The 24,632-nt window shown below is 44.9% G+C and overlaps 1 protein-coding gene and 1 non-coding gene across 3 annotated transcripts in view; both read left to right on the forward strand.

The window, feature by feature from the left end:
- The window catches only part of LOC126272445 (matrix metalloproteinase-2-like), an 884,734-nt gene that overhangs the window by 639,001 nt on the left and 221,101 nt on the right, over nucleotides 1-24,632 (forward strand). The window lies entirely within an intron of this gene.
- On the forward strand, nucleotides 955-1,028 carry Trnat-ugu (transfer RNA threonine (anticodon UGU)). Its single transcript has one exon. It is a non-coding gene; the product is annotated as a tRNA-Thr (tRNA).

The following is a 24,632-nucleotide window of genomic DNA, read 5'->3' on the forward strand; positions in this document are numbered from 1 at the left end:
GTTATGAAGAGCCAGAGGAGATCACAGGCTGTGGGTGCGTGAACAGGTGGCTGTGTTTGTGTGGCAGCGCGGCGCTGCGACGCACACATGTTTGCTTTACGGGTCGCCATAAAAATACTGAGGCGCGCTCATTGTGGCACGGCTTGGCAACACTGCGCCCTCACTCACACGAGGCGATCCGGCACTCTGCTGCTTAACAAGAAACATCGTGACTCAACCTATTAAGAGAGCCCGGAATTATGAAGTCTCCCTCTCTCGCTCTATTCCGAGATGAGCTGCGTTTTCGCGTATTCATCAGTACTAGTTGCCGCCGGGATGGAAACCATACACAATTCTCATTCATAATGCAGCTCACAGTTTGTTGCTTTTACAGATCCTTGTCGTATTTATTTACTCGTTCTGCATCACAAATGCCTCGAAAACCAAGGAATGCATCCTTACAATGAACAAAAAGAGAAACAAATACTGGTGTGTATGAAGATGGTATCTGTTCTTTCGGACATGTCCGATAGAACAGATAGAATCGGTGACCATGCAGCTCGTTAGAATGAAATTACAATGAAATGAATACCCTTAGCTGCATACAGGCGTTGAAATAAGTCAACGGGGAGAGTTGGAAATATTTGCCCCGACCGGAACTCGAATCCGAAATCTCCTGCTTACATGACAGACGCTCTGATATCTGAGCCACCGAGGGCACAGAGGATAGTGCGACTTCAGGGACTTATCTCTGGCACGCCTCCTCCGTTAAGGCTCACTGGCTATTTGACCATCTTCTTCTGTGCGGATGCACGAACAGTGCCCGAACTCTTACGAGAATCGGCAGTAAAGCCGCGAGTAATGAGTATAATGGGCAAGGACACTATGAATATTGTGCGGGGCAAAAAGTTGGGAATGTGGGTCTCACAGGAGGCGTGCCAGAGATAAGTCCCTGCAGTCTCACTATCCTCTGTGTCCTCGGTGGCTCAGCTGGATAGAGCGTCTGCCGTGTAAGCAGGAGATCCCGGGTTCGAGTCCTGGTCGGGGCACACATTTACAACTGTCCCCGTTGACTTATATCAACGCCTGTATGCAGCTATGAGTATTCATTTCATTGTAATTTCAAATACTGATGTCCTGCTCCACTGCATAAATTTTCTCCGAATGGACCTGCACTGCGCTTGAAAGTTTACGCAGGTTTGCTTACTGTTCAGCTCACATACGCTGCCTTGCAATAGTTGTACCGGCCTCCACATCTCTCCTCACACGCACCGAGAAGACAACTAATAGGCCACAAGCTGTCATTCCAGAGCCGGTCATTCCCGTCCCCACTCGATTCAACATCACCAAAAGGTGTTTCTAGACTTACTGATTACGCATCTATACCTCCTTTATGTGCAGGCTCTTATAACGTAAGGACTGCGAGCGATTTCCACTGTGTGGCTGGAAAGGCTGGAAGCTTCATAAGAGCAGGGCACCACGTTTGATTTCATTATAAGCAGAAGTCGGGAGTGAAACGTTCATTTTCGCAAGGGAAAAGAAAAAAATACAGACGGCTGAAATGAGATTTATGAGAACAGTGAAAGGTTGCACACTCAAAGACCAGACTAGGAATGAACAAATTATAGAATAACTGAATATTGGAAGGACGAACAACAAAATAGAGAAATATAGAAACAGATGGAAAGAACATCTGAGCTGAAATCCAGAAGAAACAATTATTAAGATACAGGACGAGGGAAGAAGAAATCCGGAAGGCCCAAAATCAGACGGATTCAAAACTAACCTATTTAGAGGGAATAGGCAGTTACCCTTATACTAGGAAGTGAAAATGATGCTGATGATGATGACTCGTTTTATATTCTCACACAAAAAAGCAGTATACAGTTTTTATCATAATTAATGACTTGTTTTTGTCCATGCTACCTCGTCCCAAAATATGGGAAGCAAATGACTTGCAGTAGAAGAAATTTGTTTCACAGTATCGAAGGTGAAGAAGTGTTCATAGCTCTTCAGGTTTGAGTTTTAGAGTCCCTCTTTACAGAGGCTTTTTTGCTTTTAGTATCGTGTATTTTCAACGATATGCGTTTACGCCATTAATTATGATACTCTCTGTATATGAGAAACTACCTTACTGTCACTGCTGCACTATGCACCAAATGTCAAACACAGAAAAGAGAACAGAAAAGTACTAAACTCTCACCTCCGCGAACATTCCATCACACGTGTTCCGTATCATCTTCTAAGAAAATCGTAGCACGACATCTGACATGGCACAAAAAGGTATCCCACATTGTGTATAATCGTTGAAGGTGGAGAAGACGTTATAATTTGTTCAGTTAGTGGCATGTCCAGCTAAGGGAAAAAGTAAACACCACAGAATTTCTGTTAGCTTGGGTGTCGTATCTTGGTTCGAGCGTTACATCGCGAGAAAGTAATCGTTGTGATTTATTTGATCCTGTATAGTCACATCGGAGTTATATACACCTTCCTCACCGCCGTTCTTTCTGGTGAACACCTGACTCATACTGAGTAGGGTATGCAATTTATTTTATGTTTTGACGATTTAAAATCCTGTCAACAAAGGGCATTTTCAGATACGTCGAAAACACTGCCTGTAACTGCAGACTTCCTACAGAGACTGTCATCGTAAAAACTTCCTGAGAAATGGATGACTCACGGTAATTCGAGATGTCTGAAACTAGCCCTGAAACCGAAGGTTACTCATCCGCATTGTCGCCTAAATTAGAGCTGATGATTTGACTTTCTTTCTGCAATAAGGGTGATCAACTCTTGTTTCACCTTTTTAAATATATATTTTGCTTCCGCTGATCTAAATCTCCACTGACCAGCAAGGTTTAAAAAATGGCTCTGAGCACTATGGGACTTAACTACTTTGGTCCTCAGTCCCCTAGAACTTAGAACTAATTAAAACCTAACTAACCTAAGGACATCACACACATCCATGCCCGAGGCAGGATTCGAACCTGCGACCGCAGCGGTCGCGCGGTTCCAGATTGTAGCGCCTAGAACCGGATGGCCACTGTGGCCGGCTGACCAGCAAGATCTGTAGTGGAAATGATAACCAGTTTCAGACGGTTACGACCATCTCCAGATTTCTACATGGAATAAAAACAAAAATTCGAAATTCCCTAACGGTTATCACCATTAACGCATTATATTAACAATAACAGAACTGAATGAAACCAACATCTCATTATTCCTAATCACAAATTATGAATGCGAATGTCAATAACCAGTGTCACCATTAATTCGTATTATTAGCAGTAATAGAACTGGATAAAAGCAGTGTTTCATAAGCCATAATTATGTTGCGCATCTTTTTCATTTTACCTGACCCGGCAGCACACGAATCCTGCCGGTTTCCTCGCCTGGGAAACCCGCGAGCGCCGATCTGCCGGCTGCATTGCCACGTACCTGTGGAGCGCGGGTAGCAGCAGTCTATAGGTACAGGCGCAAGGCAACCACGTGTCTTCCTACACCTGTCTGACTCTCGTCAAATTAGACTGGATTAGATACGCTGTTCGTTCCACAGACCCGCAGTAAGGGGATCGCTGTGGATCAGAAATCAAATCTGCTTCCGTCCCTAAATTTTCTGCGGTTTCACTAAACAACTTCGGGCCATTGACGGAAACGTTTCTTAAACGTGTCATGGCCCATTCCTTCCCAAAGCCTTCTCCGCCCGAGGTAGTCCTCCATCTCTAATATCACTAATGTGGACGAAACATTTAACTGAGACCTTGCTGTCATCTTTCTTCATATTAGTAAGGACAAGCGTTTTTTTATTATTAAAAGTCAGATATATCTTGACAGCAGTTAACGTCTCTCTGTTGCCCTGATTATTAGACATAATGGTAACAGGACCTATGTACTCACGAAATCAAGATTATGAGTCAGATGTCTTCTTGCTTAGGAACAGATTTCGAAAATAGAGGAAAGATAGTGTCCTCTATCAAAACGGATAATATATATCGATATGTGATAATATCATCATGTGGAATTTCTCGTCCTACGCTAAATGCTCAAAAGCAGTTTGATAGCACTGTGTTTTTCTCTATATGCGTGAATGGTTTGGTCGACAGGGTGGGCAACAATCTGTAGTTGTTTGCTGATGATGCTGTGTTGTACGGTAAGGCGTCGAAGTTCGGTGGCTGTAGAAAGATACGAAACGACTTAGACAAATTTATGGTTGGTGCCATGAATGGCAGCTAGCTCTAAATGTGGGAAAATGTAATGCGGATAAATAGAAAGATCAGATCTGTAATGTTCGGTTACATTATCACTAGCATCCTGCTTGACACAGTGAAGTCGTTTAAATATCGAACAAATGTATCAACAAGAGACAACATTATCATCTCAAATTCTAAAGTAATTCCTGTTCTGTCAGCGTTCATGCTGAAAGTTTCATCATTCTGTAACATTAACCGACAATACCTGTAGGATCACAATCAAATATATTCTTCGGGTAAATGGAAATAAAAGTTGAGTTTAACGTCCGTTGCAAAATCGAGGTCACTGAAGGCGAGGCGTTAGGTCAATTGGAAACAGATGAGACAACGAATAGGTTGCAGCTCTTGTAAAGAAACCACGGAAAAACTGGGTGAAGACAGCAGCAGCAGGTTCCTCCTTCTGAACACGAGTCCACTGATCAACATCGGTCGTCAGTGAGTGCGAATAGTCTGTAATTTTTACAGCTAATCTCACGCTTACAGAACTATACGTAATTTTCACTTCCCATTAAAGCGAAAAGTCTAGGTTAGACTTCCATTCTGAACCTCAGTTTTAATCTACATCCATACTCCGCAATCCACCTGAGTGTTCTCCCTTCTATTCCATTCTCGTGTTGTTCGTGGAAAGAAAGATTGTCGGTATGCCTCTGTGTGGGCTCTAATCTCTTTGATTTTATCGTCATAGTCTCTTCGCGAGATATACGTAGGAGGGAGCAATATACTGCTTGACTCTTCGGTGAAGGTGTGATCTCGAAACTTTACCAAAAGCCCGTACCGGGCTACTGAGCGTCTCTCTTGCAGAGTCTTCCACTGGAATTTATCTATCATCTCCGTAACGCTTTCGCGATTACTAAAGGATCCTGTAGCGAAGCGCGCTGCTCTCCGTTGGATCTTCTCTATCTCTTCAATCAACCCTATCTGGTGCGGATCCCACACTGGTGAGTAATATTCAAGCAGTGGGCGAACAAGTGTACTGTAACGTACTTCCTTTGTTTTCGGATTGCATTTACTTAAGATTCTTGCAATGAATCTCAGTCTGGCATCTGTTTCAGCGACGATCAATTTTGTAGGATCATTCCATTTTAAATTACTCCTAATGCCTACTCCCATATAATTTATGGAATTAACTGCTTCTAGTTGCTGACCTGCTATATTGTAGTTAAATGTTAAAGGATCTTTCTTTCTATGTATTCGCAGCACATTACACTTGTCTACATTGAGATTCACTTGCCATTCCCTGCAACATGCGTCGATTCGTTGCAGATCCTCCTGCATTTCAGTACAATTTTCCATTGTTACAACCTCTAGATATACTACTGCGTCATCCGCAAAAAGCCTCAGTGAACTTCAGATGTTATCCACAAGGTCATTTATGTATATTGCGAATAGCAACGGTCCTACGACACTCCCCTGCGGCACACCTGAAATCACTCTTACTTCGGAAGACGTCTCTCCATTGAGAATGACATGCTGCGTTCTGTTATCTAGGAACTCTTCAATGCAATCACACAAGTGGGGTGATAGTCCATTGCTCTTACTTTGTTCATTAAACGACTGTGGGGAACTGTATCGAACGTCTTGCGGAAGTCAAGAAACACGGCATCTACCTGGAAACCCATGTCTATGGCCCTTTGAGTCTTGTGGACGAATAGCGCGAGCTGGGTTTCGCAACATCGTCTATTTCGAAACCCATGCTGATTCCTACAGAGTAGATTACTAGTCTCCAGAAAAGTCATTATACTCGAACATAATACGTGTTCCAAAATTCGGCCAAGAAGTTTCGTTAGACCTGAAGAGTGAAAGAATCAATCAACTAGTAACTACTGGGCTACGAATAATCAGTATTTGGTTTTTCAGTTATGCTACTGTAGCAAAATATACAAAAAAGCTTGGATCTTTATTAGAGTAAGAGAGACTCATTCTGGGTAGTGAACGCGTTCGTATTGTTGCTGAATAAAGCTTTTGCCCGTTTCGAGTTCAAGTCCCAATACATTAGGCAGCTATAATATGTCCATAAGTTTTCAACTGTCTACACTACACACTACACAGTAAAAGTATCATTATCAATATTCCACACAATTTCTACAAAATGTGCCGTACAATATTAATTCTGATTGTTTCCTTGCCACATATGCGAGGGCTATTTGGAAGGTAAGTTTCGATCGCTTGCGAAATCAAGAAGGTTTCATTTGCAACAGTTTTGTGGACCTTCCAACTACCCCTCTACATAGTCGACGCTCCGCCTTTGACATCTGTCGTAGCCTTGTAGCAACCTTCCAGTACCGTCGTCATAGAAGACAGCTGCTGTCCTTTCCGCCACTTCCCTACGCTGGCCTGCAGTTCGGTGTCCGTGCCAAAATGTTGCCTTCTTAGCCAGCGGTTCATGTGAGCAGAAATGAACATCAGAAAGAGCCAAGTTCCTGGCGTATGGCGGGTGGTCAAACACTTCCCATCGAAAACGCTGAAGGAGCGTTCTCGTGGTCCCTGCGGTATGCGGCCGAGAATTGTTATGAAGAAGGAAACGCATGACAGTTATGTTTGGTAGGGTTGCCGGAAATCAGGCGAAGTTCTCAGCGGGTATACATGTTTAGTGGGAGACACTGTTGGTGTAGGCGTCTTTATACGCTCAATGTGTGCTCAGAACCGAAAAGAGCGATTTGACGCGATCGACGGGCATAGTAAGAGATACTACCCAACACATCTGTGCAAAGCTTCATCGGATTTTCATTGTCATCTCCATTTCGCTATCTATTGGACCTAACTCTACAAACAGCTTTCGTAGAACGACTTGCTGCTCTCCGTCACTGCTCTTTCCAGTACAAATAGCAGATTGCTGTGTCCCATGTTCACTAACTTTAACATAACTGCTAAACAACGTATTTTTCCGCTTAGGCTGTAACAGTTTTTATTCTGCGTTTGCGATTACAGTGTTACCCCGCCGTCACTCATATATAAACATAAAACACAATGTGTCAGGAAAATACAGTGGGAAACAACAGTACTGCAACAGTCTTGGGAATGCGTCACCATACCAGTACTTCAAAAAATTCAATGCCTTGTCATTTCACAGATATTAGTAACTTTATTCTTGTAGACTTCACAGCCTGTTAAAAATTCTTAGATATGTTCCTTAAATACAGCTCGAACATCTTCTCCGCCCTAGTGGCGGAATTCCGGATATCAAGGACTAGTTACAACAGTTGTGGGCTAGTTTGCATCTGGACAGGGTACAAAGAATTTACGGCATCTTTTGCAATCGAACCAGTGCATACATCCAGGTCAGAGAACGTGTAACGTGATTCTAATAAGGTGAGCTTACACTGCAAAGTTCTTTGTAAATTTGACGCGATATTGTACTCACTGAAATAACGTAAGTTACTCTCTACCAAGTTTCGTTTTGATTCTTCCTCCACTTCTGTGCGTTTCACATTTTTCTCAGGCAATTAAGCAGCGAAGGTGAATATGTGCAGAATAAGTAATCACGATAGTCCAAGGTAGTGGAGCCTCCAAATGTTCAAATGTACGAAAATGTATTACAAAAAGTTTAGGAAATGAGTGAGGCGTACTGTGGCTGTTTAAAAAATGTGTGTTACTCCCGAGCTCTCAGCTATGAGTACACTCAGGTTGTCACACCATTCGCTAACCGCCTCGTGGTGTCATCGTCGGCTGGAGAGCTCACTTGCGTTGGCATTCTGCTACGGCCGCCCCGAGGACGGCTTATGGGCAGCAGTTTAGGCAGGTCAGACGCCCCTGCCATTACACGTTATCACCACCACGCCTCCCTCGATAACAAGCAGGCAGGCAGCCGCGTGGCGCGTCTCGGCCGCGAATACTAATGGCGGCACGCCGGCGCCCGGCCTCGCGACGCCCCATTACCGCCACCGTTAGGCGACCCACTCCCTGATCGCGCCCTCCCCCCTCCACCCACCGCCTCTGCTTCCGGCCAGCTCTTCCGGACTAGCGAGTCGAGGCGACAAGCGCTTGCGTCGTTGAGTGTCAGCCTGGTATCTCAGCGACCGCTTCCTACACTAGGGACTTCACACGTCCTGCGCAAGTGTACGGTGTCTCACAGCAGTACACATTCTCTCTCTCTGTGTATGTGTGTGTGTGATTATAACACGATGTACATCCTTCTCCCTACAGCTTCGCTCGCATATGCATTTGACACATATATTGAACACACCTCCTCCTCCCCCTCTCTGTGTCCACCCTCCTCTGTATGTCCATCTCGTCCTCTCATCGCTACCTCTCTCCTTCTCCCCACTCTCTCTGTTTCTTCATCTCCTCCTCCTCTCTTTGTGCATTTCTTCTGCTCCCTCTCTGGCCACATCTTCCTTCGTGCTCCTTCTGACCATATCCTCCTCTTCCTCTCTCGACCGCAGCTCGTGGTCTCGTGGTTGCGTTCTCGCTTCCCGAGCACGGGGTTCCGGGTTCGATTCCTGGCGGGGGCCAGGGATTTTCACCTGCCTCGAGATGACTGGGTGTTTGTGTTGTCTTCATGCAAGTGGCAAGATTGGACTGAGAAAAGCCTGGGAATTTGTACAGGCGCTGATAACCGCGCGGTTGAGCGCCCCACAATCCAAACATCATCATCTTCCTCTCTCTTGCCATCTCTTTCCAACTAGCCCAGTACCGCTATACGCCCTCCACATGCCTCATGCGTTCCCCCTCCTCCCCTTTTCTGTCCATCTCGTTCTCACCCTCGCTTTGTCCATCCCCTCCTCTATCCATGTTGACCTGTCCCCAGCTATGGTCGTCGACATGTATAGCCCATGCAATGCAGCCTGATACTACTCCCACTACACACCTCTCAGGCAGGATGGGCTGCTCATCAGTGGCTTGAAATCCCTTTATTTGCCCCTAAAGCACAGTTCGCGATGCAAAGCAGTTCGCTAAAGCAGGCTGTGACTAATCCAACAACACACTGTCATTCAGGGCAGCTTACATGTCATTTTTTGCCCATAACTGTAGGCTGCCCTGCAATGCACATTGATTTGGTAAATCGATGGTTCCTGCACATTATACTTGTCATGCAGACAGCCTAAGTTCCAAGGGTTGGGAAAAACACATTTCTGCCTGTATCTCTGCTCCAATTGGAGCTAGGAAGTTATAAAACACAGAGTACTGATATGTGTGAGACCTACTGTTCCTATATCAAATTTGGTTGAAATTAATCCAAGAGTTTTGGAGGAGACCCCAAACATACACCATAGTTATAAATATGAATGAGGTAGGACATGGTTTGCTGCGTATCACACACTAACAGAAACAGAAACTGTTATGCCAAGAAGCTCCAGTGGAGAGGTACATTACACTATGGATATTACATATTTCAATTTTCATTCTGTCCAGATGTAATGTCAATTACCAAAATAAGTATGACATTTTTTCTCCAGAGACATACGACATACATATATTGTTTTATTCATTGTGACATGGAAGTAAACAACCTCCAAATGCCATCTTGAAGAATCTCTTACACTGTCTAAAACAAGTGCTATGTCATCTCAAGAAGACTGCTTTCTTTCTATCACAGCCCAAATGTGCTCTTTTGGTCTCAAGTCAGGGAACTCTGACCATTGTCCAAGATCCACACATTCCTCAGGATGTTTCTGATGTGAACTGCAGGTTGGAGGTTGGATTATCCTGCTGGAATATGCCATTTGGCATCCTGCTCATAAACATTATGAATACTGATTTTACCATTCTTGCCAGTTACTGGTGAACACGTGCAGTGTTCTCGTTTCTTCTATCGCTTTTAAACTGGTTTTGTATCAATTTTGCACATGGCTACTTGTCACAAGTTTTATGTTTGCCCACCATATGCCAGTGGCTGGTCAGCTTGGTGGTCTGCCTGCCATCATGCACGTCAACTACTGCTTGACGGTGGTATAATAGTCGGAACTGGGCAATAATGGAAGGTCAACAATAATGACAGCCACTGGAAGAAATGCTGTCACTTAAGAAATGTTGCACAACTGCCGTATCTGTCCAAAGGAAAGTAATACTCTCTCAAGATCACCAGTGTCATATTATCTTCAATAACCGTAACTGAAGATTGTGCCCTTAGATATATGCAAGTTTTCTTTCATGATATTCTCAATTATGTTACAAGAAGAGTTTTCATATGCGGCCTTAGCTGTTAAAGTATTTCCCCACCCCCAAAAGCAACACTTCCGCAGCTATACTTTTTTTATTTATTTCTTTATTGCTAGTTTCGGCGTCGCAGACCCTTTTATCGACGTTCAGTCCGGTTCTTCTTTGCCAGTATGCCGCAGTGCAAACTGACATCACCACTGCCAGCACTTAGACGGCGTTAATAAGTTTCTCGAGTGTCAAAACGTAAGTTAGTATGTCCATGTAGCGGATTTGTCCAGTTTATCTCTTGTCGTTTGGCATACCAAAAATATTACAATAGAGTTGGAATGACCCGCAAAAAGCAAGCCAAATAGTACTTTACACTGAAATCCCGAGAATGATTATTTGGGTACCCTACGTACATGCACGTAGTCTCGGCAGGGAAACAGTCATTTGCAACACTGACGAAAAATAGAGATTTTCATATATAGGCTAAACACTTTCACCTATCAGACACACCACAATTATAAAGAATGAAATTCCGTATTAACGTTGCACGCTAGTGAGATTTAAATTTCTATTAAACTTTCGCCAGGAATACAGCTTTCTGGACAACTCAGTTGGCACCGACGGTATAGCCTGAAGGGCCAACATTAACCCACAAGGAGAAGCCTGATGTTTGCCGCATGGACTTCACTACCGGTGTTGCTCTTGCCCATAGTACACTTTCGCCATTCCCCTTGCTCCTCCGACGGCAGACATCCCGGGTAACGACCATAGTATAGCGCAACAGAGAACAGAGGTAGAGATGTATGGTAGAAAATCGCCGATTTTTACGAAACATAGCGAAATTGGAGTTTTTCCTTATTAAATTTCATAAATCTGAGGACAGCAGTTTACTAACATTCGTGACTGATGGTTATTGAACGTTGCAACTGGATTTTAACTTTTTTTTCCCCAAGACAGAGGTTCGTGAATAATCTTAAAATGACAGTTCGTTCCCTGCGTAAAGAACAGCGAAACACTAGTGCAACGTGGCAAATTTTACTTTTTTATTCACTCAACGACTAGTTTTCGGGCCGAGACCCATTGTCAGATTATCGTAACATAGTCAAAAATGGTATTTCCAAAAATGTGCAACAAACAGTTACAGCGCATAGAGTTAACAGTTATCTGTATGAAGTGTAACTGTTCGGTGCCCATTTTTAACATAGTTTTGACATCTTCGGAAATACCATTTTTGACTATGTTACAATGATTTTAAAATGGGTCTTGGCTCGAAACTAGTCATCGAGTGAATAAAAAAAAAGTAAAATTTGCTACTTTGGACAGGTTTTTTGTTGTACTGATTAACAGAAGCAGCTTATCCACAGATACTCTAGCACGCTAGAAGTTCGAAAATGCTGTAGAGTGCCAGCAAAGCTGAACTGTATAATAGCAGTACAGCCTTTTTCGGGGCTGGTGACAGCCTGAGCACTGCGCCAGTCAACGTAAAGATATACATACATATCATCCTTTCTCTCGTACGTCTACTGTCTGAAGACTGTCAAACTCTTTGCTAGCAGAGACGTTTTTCGAGCACGTGCACGGTCTCGGATTTCGGCGAGGTCCGGAAGCCAGGGTGCTAGGCGCTCTGCGCGTGTAGCCCGCCTACCAGCGCCGGCCGCACTCCGCTACCGGCGGGGGGCAGACTTTCCATTTGGGCGGCTTCAGACACTTTGCGCTCTCCCCGCCGCGCCGTGGGTGGCCGGACCACCCGGCGACCGCCCCCGCAGCCTCCAATATCTGCTGACCCTTCACCTCGCGCTAAAAACTAACGGCGGGCGCCAGCTGAACCGCAAAAATGGCGGCGAGCTGGTGGCAGGCTCTCGGGAAACGGGAGGCACTTTAAGGGTGCGTTGCAGCCGGAGGTCACGGGGCGCCTCTCCTTCATCCACCAGCCGGCGTCAGTCTCGAGGCTAGCACACTTTTCCCGCCGGTCTTCATTAACTCATAACCTGAAGCTGGCGTCACGCCGGAATTTGGTTCCAACACCGCAGTGCTTTGCCGAGCACCGCTCTATTGGAGATGGTGTTCTCTTGCTATCTTCCAGTCTCTGGGATAACTTACCCAGCCAGTTGTAGGGGCCTATAGTCTAATGCGCACGTCGAACCGTGGTGTAATTCGGAATTTTCACACTAACAAACATTACCAAATCTTAAAGAATTGTTGAGTGAGAGATGAAAATCTTTAATATTCCCCAGGGGTGTGCGAGTCTGCCATTTTATCATCGATAAGCAGAGTTACGCTAACTTAAACAGAGTCGTAGAAAAGTACGCACTGGTGTGCAAAACTTAAGGATGGAAGTAACTTAGGTCTGTGTGACAGTGCCGTGTAATATAGCTCCATGAAACTTGGCCCATACATAGAAAGAAGATACAGCATAGTACAGGATGCAACTGAAACAAATACACAATGACCTTAACAGAAATTACAGTTTTATTCAAAGAACACCTACATCTACATGGATACTCTGCAAATCACATTTAAGTGCCTGGCAGAGGGTTCATCGAACCATCTTGGACGGCCGCGGTGGTCTCGCGGTTCTAGGCGCGCAGTCCGGAACCGTGCGACTGCTACGGTCGCAGGTTCGAATCCTACCTCGGGCATGGATGTGTGTGATGTCCTTAGGTTAGTTAGGTTTAAGTAGTTCTAAGTTCTAGGGGACTGATGACCACAGCAGTTGAGTCCCATAGTGCTCAGAGCCATTTGAACCATTTTTTTTAACCATCTTCACAATTCTCTATTATTCCAATCTCGTATAGCGCACGGAAAGAATAAACACGTATATCTTTCCGTACGAGCTGTGATTTCCCTTATTTTATCGCGGTGATCGTTCCTACCTATGTACATCGGTGTCAAAATATTTTAGCATTATGAGGAGAAAGTCGGTGATTGGAAGTTCGTGAGAAGATTCCGTCGCAACGAAAAACGTCTTTCTTCAATGATGCCCAGCCCAAATCCTGTTTCATTTCTGTGATAATACAAAACGTGCTGCCTTTCTTTGAACATTTTCGATATACTTCGTCAGTCCTATCTGGTAAAGATCCCACACCGCGCAGCAGTATTCTAAAAAAGGACGGGCAAGCGTAGTGTAGGCAGTCTCCTTAGTAGGTCTCTTACATTTTCTAAGTGTCCTGCCAATAAAACGCAATCTTTGGTTAGCATTCCCCCACAACATTTTCTATGTGATCCTTCCAATTTAAGTTGTTCGTAATTGTAATACCTAGGTATTTAGTTGAATTTACGGCCTTTAGATTAGACTGATTTATCGTGTAACCGATGTTTAACGAGTTCCTTTTAGCACTCATGTGGATGACCTCACACTTTTCGTTATTTAGGGTCTACTGCCACATTTCGCACCATTCAGATATCTTTTCTAAATCGTTTTGCAATTTGTATTGATCTTCTGATGACTTTTTTAGTCGATAAACGACAGCGTCATCTGAAAACAACCGAACACGACTGCTCAGATTGTCTCCCAAATCGTTTAAATAGATAAGGAACAGCAAAGGGCCTATAACACTACCTTGGGGAACACCAGAAATCACTTCCATTTTACTCGATGACTTTCCGTCAGTTACTACGAAGTGTGACCTCTCTGACAGGAAACCACAAATCCAGTGACATAACTGAGACGATATTTCATAATCACGCAATTTCCCTACGAGCCGCTTGTGTGGTACAGTGTCAAAAGCCTTCCGGAAATCCTGAAATACGGAATCGATCTGAAATACCTTGGCAATAGCACTGAACACTTCATGTGAATACGCAGCTAGTTGTGTCTCAGAGGAACGATGTTTTCTAAACCCATGTTGACTGTGAGTCAATAGAGCGTTTTCTTCGAGGTAATTCATAATAATAAGAGTGGACGGCCAAGAACAAAGTGCTCGGATTAAAAAAGGATGTAAAGCAGGGATGCAGTCTTTCGCCCTTTCGTTCAATCTGTACATCGAAGAAGGAATGATGGAAATAAAAGGAAAGTTCAGGAGTTGAATTACAATTCAAGGTGGAAGGATATCGTAATTATAATGAAGTTTCTTTATGATGGTCCCCTGGACGTTACAAAAGCCGGGACATGGTTCTCAAAAGGGAGTGTGATCTCTACGGACGGCAGCGCGTGCTCTGTGTGCTTTCTCTCATTCCGGCCACAATGTTGGTAATGAGTCCTTATGATAGGGCGTCCCACTTCTCCACCACTGCAGTTGGTGACCGCTAGATGGTCGTTGGAGCATGTGAACGTGCTTTCAGTACGCTTCCCCAATCCATGCACAACATGCTCGATGGGATTTAAGTTGGGGGTAACGGGCAGGCCATTCCGTTCTCCAAATGTCCTCTCGTTCCAAGAGCTCCTCCAGCTGCTATGTTCGAAGCTGCGGTGCATTGTCATTCATAAAAATAAAGTCTTAGCCGAATACGTTCCTGAAAAGACGTACATGACGGTTGGACACCATTGTAGCAAAAGTAACCATTGTAGTAAATGGGTTCTGTAGAAGTCTGTCGAACAATGTATGCTCTCCGTCCGCGAAATAGCTGTTACATGTGCGGAGAGCATAGACGCTTCGAAAGACTTCAACAGAATCCAGTTGCTACAGTGGTTCCCGTATTATGCATACATACGACTGGTAACTCTGTATGTTCGATGTATTGGGTCCTGAAGAAGACGCTACTGAGCCGCTGAAACTTGTATCTTAAATAAAGTTTCCAAAAATAACTGGTGGTGATAATTATTTATACAGCAGCTTGACCGGCCGCTGCTCCTCACTTCGTATTTTTATGGCGGATTTACGATTATTTCAACGTCAGTACGCCCATGCAACATATGCCTCCCCACACCTTAACACCTGTACCACCAAAGCAATCTTGTTCGACAACATTCCTGGGTGCATTACGTCATCCCATGTCTCACCATATGAGGACACGACCACAATCACTACTGAGACTGGGTCTTCTCTCATCCGAGAAGACTGCGTGATCCCAATCCTAGTTGGCCCAGTCTCTATAATGTTGGCAACATCGCACGCTATGCCGCCGGTGTGCGGCTGTCAATAGATCACAATGTACGGGACGTCAGGGAAACAGTCATGCAGCCGCTGTGTCACTGTGTGCACGGCTAGGACACCTCTACCACCATTATCTCGCACTTTCATAGATTTTCTCCGAGTGTTTAATGTGTTATCTTACTTTATTTACACTGAAGAGCCAAGAGCCAAAGAAACTGTTAAATCTACCTAATGTCGTGTGGGGCCACCGGGAGCACGCAGAAGTGCCGCAAGACGACGTGGCATGTACTCGACTAATTTCTGAAGCAGCGCTGGAGGGAACTAACACCATGAATCCTGGAGGGCTGTCTATAAATGGGTAAGAGTACGAGGGGGTGGAGATCTCTTCTGAACAGCACGTTGCAAGGCATCCCAGATATGCTCAATAATGGTGTACCGTAGGTCTCTAGAAGAGCGAAGCGTTCCAAAGGATTGGAAAAGGGCACAGGTCATCCCCGGTTTCAAAAAGGGACATCGAACAGATGTGCAGAACTATAGACCTATATCTCTAACGTCGATCAGTTGTAGAATTTTGGAACACGTATTATGTTCAAGTACAATGACTTTTCTGGAGACTAGAAATCTAGTCTGTAGGAATCAGCATGGGTTTCTGAAAAGACGGTCGTGTGAAACCCAGTTCGCGCTATACGTCCACGAGACTCAGAGGGCCATAGACACGGGATTCCAGGTAGATGCCGTGTTTCTTGACTCCCGCAAGGCGTTTGACACAGTTCTCCACAGTCGTTTAATGAACAAAGTAAGAGCGTACGGACTATCAGACCAATTGTGTGACTGCATTGAGGAGTTCCTAGATAACAGAACGCAGCATGTCATTCTCAATGGAGAGAAGTCTTCCCAAGTAAGAGTGATTTCAGGTGTGCCGCAGGGGAGTGTCATAGGACCGTTGCTATTCACAATATACATAAATGGCCTTGTGGATGACATCGGAAGTTCACTGAGGATTTTTGCAGATGATGCTGTGGTGTATCGAGAGGTTGCAACAATGAGAAATTGTACTGAAATGCAGGAGGATCTGCAGCGAATTGACGCATGTTGCACGGAATGGCAATTGAATCTCAATGTAGACAAGTGTAATGTGCTGCGAATACGTAGAAAGATAGATCCCTTATCATTTAGCTACAAAATAGCAGGTCAGCAACGGGAAGCAGTTAATTCCATAAATTATATGGGAGTAGGCATTAGGAGTAATTTAAAATGGAGTGATCCTACAAAGTTGATCGTCGGTGAAACAGATGTCAGACTGAGATTCATTGCAAGAATCCTAAGTAAATGCAATCCGAAAACAATGGAAGTAGGTTACAGTACACTTGTTCGCCCACTGTTTGAATATTACTCATCAGTGTGGGATCCGTACCAGATAGGGTTGATAGAAGAGATAGAGAAGGTCCAACGGAGAGCAGCGCGCTTCGTTACAGGATCATTTAGTAATCGCGAAAGCGTTACGGAGATGATAGATAAACTCCAGTGGAAGACTCTGCAGGAGAGACGCTCAGTAGCTCGGTACGGGCTTTTGTTAAAGTTTCGAGAACATACCTTCACCGAAGAGTCAAGCAGTATATTGCTCCCTCCTACGTATATCTCGCGAAGAGGCCATGAGGATAAAATCAGAGAGATTAGAGCCCACACCGGGGCATACCGACAATCCTTCTTTCCACGAACAATACGAGACTGGAATAGAAGAGGAAACCGATAGAGGTACTCAAAGTACCCTCCGCCACACACCGTCAGGCGGCTTGCGGAGTATGGATGTAGATGTAGATGAATGGTCATGTCTTCGGAGTTTGCTGGCCAGCGGAGTGTTTAATCTCAGAAGAGTGTTCCTGGAGCCACTCTGCAGCAATTGTGGGGTGTCGCATTGTCCTCCTGGAACTTCCCACCTCCTTCGGAAAGCACAGTGGACACGAACGGATGCAGGTGATCAGACGTACGTGCCACCCGTCACAGTCGTACCTAGACGTATCAGGCGTTCCATATCACTCCAACTGCACCCCCCCCCCCCCTCCCACACACACCATTACATAGTCTCCATCAGCTTTTACAGCTCCCCGCTGGAATGCAAGTTCCATGGGTTCGTGGGGTTATACACGTCCATCCGCTAGATAAAATTTGAAACGAGACTCGTCCGACGAGGCAACATGTTTCCAGTCACCAACAATCCAATGTCGGTGTTGACGGGCCCAGGTGAAGCGTAAAATTTGTGTCGTGCAGTCATCAATGGTACACGAGTTGGCCTTCGTCTCCGAAAGCCCATGTTGATGATGTTTCGTTGAATGGTTCGTACACTGACTCTTGCTGATGACCTAGCACTGAAATCTGCAGCAATGTGCGGAAGGATTGCACTTCTGTCACGCTGAACGATTCCTTTCAGTCGTCGTTGGTCCCGGTCTTGCAAGATCTTTTTCCGGCCGCAGCGATGTCGGAGATCTGATGTTCTACCGGATTCCTGATATTCACGGTACACTCGTGAAATGTTCGCTAACAACTGCACCAGACACTTGCTGTCTTATAGAGGCGTTGCCGATCGCAGCGCCGTATTCTGTCTATTTGCATATCTCTATATTTGAAGACGCATGTGTATACCAGTTTCTTTGGACCTTCAGTGCATCTCGTCCTCAAGTTTTGCAGAGCAGTGTTCCAGCGTGTAACCGTTGGTCTAAATATGAAATGGGATTACCATATAGGCTCAATCTTAGGTAAAGCAGGAGGCAAACCACTGTTGTTTGGAAAGATATTGCGCAAATGTTATCAGTCTACAAAGGAGGTAGCTTACAAAGCACTCGTGCGAGGTATCTTGGAATATTATTGGTGTGGGGCCAATACGAAACAGGGTTAACAGGGAATACTGGAAGTATACAAGGAAAGAGCACGGCTGGCGATAGGGTTGTTTAAACCACGAGGAAGCGCGACGGAAATGCTGGAACAGCTGAACTGGCAGACGCTTGGAGGAAGACAACTATCCCGCGAAAACCCACTTACAGGGTTGCAAGAAGTAGTATTTAGTGAGGATTCTCGTACTACGGCTTCCTACGTGTCGGTTACATGGGGGCCGTGAAGTCACGATAATACTAATCACACCAAGCACATAGAAATTTAAACAGTCGTTCTCCTCGTACCGCATACGAGAGTGGAAGAGAAAGAAACCGTAATATTCGTATGTTATACAACGGAAAGTACCCTGTGCCATGTACTCAACAGTACATTACACAATATATACGTAGATGCAGCTCTCGCGATGATTCGTTAGCTGGATTCAGTCGTATGACACTGTTTGGCAATTCTACTTTTTTTGTTTACTCACTTGATTCACAGTTATCTCTGAGACGCTTCTCGAATATTCCAATTACGGACATTTCTGAAAGTAAGGACACAAAACATTTGATAGGCCATCACTTGGGAAGTTGCAGAGAACGTCGAAGTTTATAGTGGGAGATATCGCGCATACAGTCACGTGCTCTGGCCTTGACGGGTAAGTAGCTATAAAAATTCTAGTTAGATAACGAACTTTAACGACATCGCCGTCTCCTTTCTGGGTCAGGTCCACTTCTGAGGGACTGCTGCGCTCCATGGGCAGAAACTCTTCTCCTAACGCGCCTTCACACTGACGGAGATAAGAATGAGGTAACACAGCACTTCCATTACGAGAAACGTAATAGTTTACCAACAAATTTCTGAGTAGTCGTAACGTATTGTGTATTTGTAAGAAAACAAAAGTTTGAAATCAATGTATAGTTCACTAAGGCAGGTACTTCAGGTAAATTGTACGTATCAGTTGTGCCGAGTGTCCTGACATTTCTGACAAATTGCAGATGTCGAGCAAGCAATATTTTTATGTGCACTGAATAGCCAATAAGGCAAAAACAAAAAGAATATTAAAGGCTTCCTAGCGTTGAACTGAGACGTTCCTTGACGTTAGGGCAATACTTCATTTTGTATCGGTTCTTGTGTCTGTGGAAGGGTTATTCTACAAAGCGAAGAGTGACCTAGTCGTCTCGATATTCAGTATGGAAGTATAACATTTCTCAAGTATGTCGAAATACATCCGACTTTCTACTCCCCTACTAACGAGTTTCTTCAAGCTGTTTTGGTGCTTTTTGAGAGCAGCCAGGAAAGTATTACAGAATAGAACGAAGAGCACTGAACTGCATTACTTGGTCCTTAATCTGATATATGTGTCCGAAGTTAATCTTAAGGTTTCAACATTCACCTCGTAGATAGTTCAATGTATTTTTTCCCAGACTTCTTTTTAATTGACCCCCGGGTACAACGTCAGAATTAGTTCAGACGTACGAGACTGTATTTCCATTGAAAGGCATCAATCTATCCGTATCGGGAAGTAATGAATAACTTAAATATAAAATTTGACTAATATTAAACCATAGATAGAGCTTTGTTGTTCTTTTATGATGTGAAACACAACCAAATTTTTGCTTCTGAAGAGATTTTACTATCTTCAATACCAAATATAAATATTCGTTTTTACTTTTCATAATTTTTTTGTTTCATTTGTAGTCCTTGTCGGCAACCCGTTGCTCAAGCGGATGGCACTCGATCAAGAGTAAGCCGATTCGAGTGCTAGTGGAAGAGGAGAGGGAGAGAAAAAGTTGGAAATTGGTGTTACAGTCTTATGGAACAAACTACTCAGATCATAGGTCCCTAAGCCTATTCACTACTTAATCTAACTTAAACTAAATTACACTATGGTCAACACACACACACACACACACACACACACACACACACACATCCCCTAGGGAGGACTCGGACCTCCGACGGGGGGAGCCGCAGAGATGGAGGGGGCAATGTGCACCACTGTCGTGCATTTGTTGCCAAAGGTGTCACGGGGTGAGGGCATGTGATACTAACGGTGGCCGTCTTCTGCCGTATGAGGACGCTGATGCTGATCCGGGGGGCGCTCCTTACACTTCTCGACAAGAGTAGGTTACGTGGTGGTGAGAGGTCTCCGCCTGTCGCTTTTTTGGTAACACAAACAAGAGACTCTGTTCGATGCGCAGCCATCAGTGTACTGCACTTAACAGCTACACTTGAGACACCCGACGCGCAGGTCGGCAAAATGGCGACGAGACGAAACGCTAGTCCCATGACATGAACTCCATCACATTTTCATGGTTTACTTTGCTTACCAATAACGTCAGTTACGCATATTCTAACTGACATCGGGCCAAAAAATAAAAACATAACGCTCCCTGCTCGTTCCATTAGCAGGCATATGTTTCCAGAATTCGAAATAAAGTACTGGCCATGAAAACTGCAGAAATGCAGATGATTAAGAGGTATTCATTGGACAAATATATTACACCAGAACTTAGATGTGATTACATTTTCACGCAGTTTGGGTGGTTATATCCTGAGAAATCAGTGTCCAGAGCAACCACCTCTGGCCGTAATAACGGCCTTCATACGCCTGGGTATTGAGGCAAACAGAGCTTGGATGGCGTGTACAGGTACAGCTGCCCATGCAGCTTCAACACGATACAACAGCTCATCATGAGTAGTGATTGGCGTATTGTGACGAGCCAGTTGCTCGGCCACCATTGACCAGACTTTGTCAATTGATGAGAGATCTGGAGAATGTGCTGGCCAGGGCAGCAGTCGAACATTTTCTGTATCCAGAAAGGCCCGTACAGGACCTGCAACATGCGGTCGTGCAGTATCCTGCTGAAATGTAGGGTTTCGCAGGGATCGAATGAAGGGTAGAGCCACGGATCGTAACACATCTGAAATGTAACGACCACTGTTCAAAGTGTCGTTAATGCGAACAAGAAGTGACCGAGACGTGTAACCAATGGCACACCATACCATCACGCCGGGTGATACGCTAGTGTGGCGATGACGAATACACGCTTCCAATGTGCGTTCACCGCACCGAAATGTCGCCAAACACGGATGCGACCATCATTATGCTGTAAACAGAACCTGGATTCATCCGAAAACATGACGTTTTGCCATTCGTGCACACAGGTTCGTCGTTGAGTACACCATCACAGGCGTTCCTTTCTGTGTTGAAGCGTCAAGAGTAACTGCAGCCATGGTATCCGAGCTGCTGCAAACGTCGTCGAACTGTTCTTGCAGATGGTTGTTGCCTTGCAAATGTCCCCATATCTTGACTCCGGGCTCGAGACGAGGCTGCACGATCCGTTACACCCATGCGGATAAGATGCCTGTCATCTCGACTGCTAGTGATACGAGGCCGTTGGGATCCAGCACGCCGTTCCGTATTACCCTCCTGAACCCACCGATTCCATATTCTGCTAACAGTCATTGTATCTCGACAAACGCGTGGAGCTATGTCGCGATGCGATAAACCGCAATCGCGATAGGATACGATCCCACCTATATCAAATTCGGAAACGTGATGGTACGCATTTCTCCTCCTTACACGAGGCATCACAACAACGATTCACCAGGCAACGCCGGTCAACTGCTGTTTGTGTATGAGAAATCGGTTGGAAACTTTCCTCATGTCAGCACGTTGTAGGTGTCTCCACCGGCACCAACCTTGTGTGAATGCTCTGAAAAGCTAATCATTTGCATATCACAGCATATTCTTCCTGTCGGTTAAATTTCGCGTCTGGAGCTCGTTATCTTCGTGGTCTAGCTATTTTAATGGCCAGTAGTGTAGTTTGTGCCTAGTTGGATGTAATTGAACTTGTTTATTGTACCAAATCATCGCTAATAACATAGGTAAATATGTTCATCAACTTGCCTATCTTGAAAACGTTATGAGTAGAACATATGCCAGAAGAGCTGCTCTCAAGCTAAGGAAGTCGCCACCTTCGAATACATAACTCTCTATACAGGAACCAATAGTTGATCAAATCGCTTCCAAACTGGAACTGGCGTATGGGACAGAGCAATCATACATTTCCAGCTCCATTTCACTCGCAGTAAACCGAAGCCCATGATGTCGATGCACCAGCCACTCACTTGTTCTCTAAATCTTACTTGCATGTCTGAAAGAGCAGAAATTACTGGCTGTCGACAGCCGTACGAAATCAGTTCGAAATGTCGCTGATCGGTACTACATCTGTCCTAATTCAGTCCACTCCAAGATACTCACTCTATAATAGTTAGTACAGATAGAATTCATTAGCTTCTTCTTTTTATTTTCTTTCTAGTTTGTCAGGCGTTAGGCATTTATCTGTTAGTTCTCTATTACGTCTCAATTGTTTGTGGTTACTTTCTATTTGATATCTCCACCTCTTTCTTGATCTCTTCCCTATTGGTCGATAATTCATTATTACTTTAGGCATCTTATTTTCATTCCCTCCTTCCTGTGACGTGTTCCAATTCTATACTCTTTCTGTACTTCATTCATATACACTTTGACCTGTTCATTTATGTTTTTAAATTGTAGTTCTTGTTTGATTAACGTATTCCTTATCTTATCAGATGGTCTGTCCCAGTTGCTCTCCCTAAAAACTCCATTTCCGTAGCATGTATTCTTCGTTCGTTTCCATCTGCTATTGTTCATATCTCACTGCCATAAAGTATAGCAGGTATTGCAACAATTTAAAATCAGTGAAAAATGTGTAAATCGTATGGGTATTTTATTGAAATGACCGGTTTCGTCCAAGGCTTAGGCCATCTTCAGACAGCACCGTCAGCTGAATGAAGTTTACGATGCGTGGCACAGTCAGTTGACCTCAGTCACCGAAACTGCAACTGTTTTGTAGAAATTTAATATCGCTTCTTTCCTCCCGTAAGGCCAAGCCTCTCGACCAGGTCGTGAGAGACGGGCAGAGCCACGAAGTAAAGGATCGTCTTTGGGGGGCGAAGTACTATGGGTATTCCGCGTGCTCCGAGCCAGCTACTGTAGCTATTCAAATGGCTCTGAGCACTATGGGACTTAACATCTTAGGTCTTCAGTCCCCTAGAACTTAGAACTACTTAAACCTAACTAACCTAAGCACATCACTCTCATCCATGCCCGAGGCAGGATTCGAACCTGCTACCGTAGCAGTCACGCGGTTCCGGACTGAAGCACCTAGAACCGCACGGCCACCGCGGCCGGCCTACTGTAGCTGTGTAGGCCCTAAACGAACCCCGAAATGTGTCCGCTAATGAGGCTATGGTGAAGAACTAGCCGACAGCGGCAATGGAGAAGATCGTCTTAGGAACAGTGGAGCTGACGGAGGAACACATTAACCGCAGTCTTGCGACGAGGAGGGATCTTCAAAGGCTAAGGGAGTAACCCCTGCCTGAAGGCATAGAGGTGACTGTCCCACCAGATGGATTGACTCGCGCAGCGCCAGTAATACTCCCGGGGGACATTTCATCTACTAACAGTCCTAACATTAAAGCCTCGGATAAAAGAACAGATAAGCTTTCCTCGAACATTGATGAACTGTCTGAAACCGGGTTTTGACAGGCGGATCTCTTGAATATCTGCATTTGCAAAACTTTAATATCTACTACCGTAGCAGTCACGCGGTTCCGGACTGAAGCACCTAGAACCGCACGGCCACCGCGGCCGGCCTACTGTAGCTGTGTAGGCCCTAAACGAACCCCGAAAAGTGTCCGCTAATGAGGCTCTGGTGAAGAACTAGCCGACAGCGGCAATGGAGAAGATCGTCTTAGGAACAGTGGAGCTGACGGAGGAACACATTAACCGCAGTCTTGCGACGAGGAGGGATCTTCAAACGCTAAGGGAGTAACCCCTGCCTGAAAGCATAGAGGTGACTGTCCCACCAGATGGATTGACTCGCGCAGCGCCAGTAACACTCCCGGGGGACATTTCATCTACTAACAGTCCTAACATTAAAGCCTCGGATAAAAGAACAGATAAGCTTTCCTCGAACATTGATGAACTGTCTGAAACCGGGTTTTGACAGGCGGATCTCTTGAATATCTGCATTTGCAAAACTTTAATATCTTCCGGAAAAAAATAATCTTCTTCTAAAAATTAAATTGAACGCATGAGAAGTTGAGAACAGGTATCATGGTGTTCATCTCCCGGTGAAGACTCGACATCATCATTTTTGGTTCAAATGGCTCTAAGCGCTATGGGACTTAACATCTGAGGTCATCAGTCCCCTAGACTTAGAACTACTTAAACGTAACTAACCAAAAGACATCACACACAGCCATGCCCGAGGCAGGGATTGAACCTACGACCGTAGTAGAAGCGCGGTTCCGGACTGAAGCGCCTAGAACCGCTCGGCCACAGCGGCCGGCTGATCATTCTTCTGAGTCTTTGTACTGA

This window comes from Schistocerca gregaria, chromosome 1 (genome assembly GCF_023897955.1).
Source record: "Schistocerca gregaria isolate iqSchGreg1 chromosome 1, iqSchGreg1.2, whole genome shotgun sequence".
In the NCBI taxonomy this organism is placed as follows: domain Eukaryota; kingdom Metazoa; phylum Arthropoda; class Insecta; order Orthoptera; family Acrididae; genus Schistocerca; species Schistocerca gregaria.